Genomic DNA, 2,609 nt, shown 5'->3' with positions numbered 1-2,609 from the left:
AAATCCCAACATGCATTTATTGTGCATTGGGCTCTTTAATTAAGCTGGTCCTCCATTTTTATTTTTTACTGAAAAATAAGGAGATGGATTTGTCAACCTTTGTCCTATTGTTCCCTTCTTCCCTCAAAGTTATGGAGTAAGACATGGATTTGTCAATAAGATCATTTTTTTATTTCATGATGGTCTCGCCTGAAAAACATCGGTGCGCGTGTAAATGAGTTGCTTTACCAACTGAGTTATAGCCCTTAGTGCTTGTAATATATATTTTATTATGTCGATAATTTTTTGTCAAGATGAATATTCTCAAGATAACTATTCCATGATCCAAGATCATATTGATCGGTATTGCTTCTAAGTAATATGATATTTATAATCCAAGACTTACTTAACTCAACGGTTAAAGTATTGTTTTCTTACAATGGGAGTCATTGGTTCAAATCCAATAGTATGTAGAACTTATTAGACACCGAGGTTCATGGTATCTAATAAGTTTTTATACCCATTTTCATTTAGTGATATTATTTTTTTTTATCTTTCATATTTCTTTTTCGTTGCATCAAAATCTGATTTTGTTTGATTGTATTTATTCGACATAATCAAGTCAAACAAAACACCAAAATATAGGGTGTATAAGTATATAAATCAATGATTATTTAGATGCATCTACAGGTTATTAAATCGCATTGATAGCCTCTACATGTGTCCTAGCCTGTCAGAGAGCTAGATTTGCCTCAATTATCTGTCTCTTTCATTTAGCTTTTCTCAAAGCAACTTCTGCTATTTCAAGAGTTTGTTGAGCTTCTTGTGGATCAATGTCACCACTTTACTTTGCACCATTTACTAAAACAGTGATCTCATTATTACTATTCTAGCAAAACCGCCCATTAGAGCCATCATTAGCCATTCGTCGTTAACACGTATTCTCAAAATACGTATATCTACTGATGTGGCAATAGCAGCGTGATTTGGTAATATGCCAATTTGTCCATTATTAGTAGATAAAATGATTTCTTTCACTTTCAAATCCTAAACTATTTGATTAGGGTTCAGTACACAAATATTTGAGGTAATTTCTAAGTTCATACCTTTTGCCGTAGCTACATCAATGTTACCTACCAAATAAAAAACCTATTCAGGAAGACCGTCTAATTCTACGAAAATGGTTAATTGAAAGCCTCTAAGAAACGCTCAATTTTTCGCGATCTTGCGACGGTTAAACGATCCTCTTCGGATAATCGTCCAACCCAAGAGTAACTATAATATCTTGAAGTTCTTTGTAACGTTGTAAAGTTTGCTTAACCTCTTGTGTAATGTCATAATGTTCTTCACTAATGATCCGGGGTTGTAGCATAATTGAAGTTAAATCTAAAGGATCTATTGCTGGATAGATACCTTTGGTGGCTAATCCTCTTGATAGTACGGTAGTAGCATCTAAATGTGCAAATGTCGTAGTAGGAGCAGGGCCGGTCAAATCATCTGCACGTGCATAAACAACTTGAATAGAAGTTACAGACCCTTCTTTGGTAGAAGTGATTCTTTCTTATAAAGAACCCATTTCGGTACTAAGGGTAGGTTGATAACCCACGTTGGAAGGCGTTCTACCAAACAAGGTGGATACTTTAGATCCTGCTTGAACAAAACGGAAGATATTGTTAATAAATAAAGTACAACTTGTTCATTGACATCTCAGAAATATTCCGCCATAGTTAGGGCAGTCAAACCAACTCTCATATATGCTCTCGGCAGTTCAATCATCTGACCGTAAACTTGAGCTACTTTTGATTCTAGACTATTTTTTCAATAGTTACACCAGATTTTTTCATTTCCATGTCAAGATCCTTTCCTTAACGAGTCCGTTCACCGACTCTGCTAAATACAGATACGCCTTCGTGAGCTTTAGCAATATTTTGTTAGTACCATCCAACTGAATCCAATTTAGTTGTTGTAACACCAGCGAAATTAGGGTTAAAATTTTAACTTTTATAAAACAATAATTGGTATATACCAAGTGGTATATATTGTAACGAGGTTTCCAAAAATATAAAGAACACTGAAATCCAAGTTATAACGAAGAAGTTATGACCAATCGAAGATCCACGATAATACCGGTAAAACACTGTTAAGCGTAAAATACAAAATCCCGATAAAATACTTTTTAGCCTTAGGTATCTAAATGAAAGTCATATATATCATTAAACCGTGAACATACATAAAAAGAACGCCCAAATCTGACTTCGTATGAGGAAGTTATGATTTTTCGAAGTTTCTGACCTAGCAGTAGACAGCTAAAAACTCGAAATAGAGATCGAGTGGTCTTTAGCCGACACAACCTAAATGAAAGTTGAATACCCCAACAATAGGAGTACAACAGTAAAAATTCTGACGAAAATGGACACCAGATGAAGGAGTTATGGAATTTAAACGGACTTTTCCAGGCCCGACTTGTAAAAAAATAATATAATAAAAATAAAGTCAAAATTAGCTGATGGAGTCTAAACGAGAGTTGTAGAGACTTTTCACACCTACGCGTGCATATAAAGAACGTCGAAATCGGAGCTCGTACGCGAAAGTTACGGATTTTACAAGTTCGGGACACAAAACCCGAGGCT

General features: G+C 34.9%; 1 pseudogene; it reads right to left on the bottom strand.

Moving 5' to 3' along the window:
• Positions 1 to 1,026: 1,026 nt before the first annotated feature.
• Positions 1,027 to 1,904, bottom strand: LOC122197184 (ATP synthase subunit beta, chloroplastic-like; annotated as a pseudogene).
• Between the last annotated feature and the right edge of the window lie 705 nt (positions 1,905 to 2,609).

The sequence above is a fragment of the Lactuca sativa genome, chromosome 3, assembly GCF_002870075.4.
Source record: "Lactuca sativa cultivar Salinas chromosome 3, Lsat_Salinas_v11, whole genome shotgun sequence".
Taxonomy (NCBI): domain Eukaryota; kingdom Viridiplantae; phylum Streptophyta; class Magnoliopsida; order Asterales; family Asteraceae; genus Lactuca; species Lactuca sativa.
Note: the sequence above shows the minus strand (reverse complement) of the source record. Positions and strands in the feature narration are given on the sequence as shown.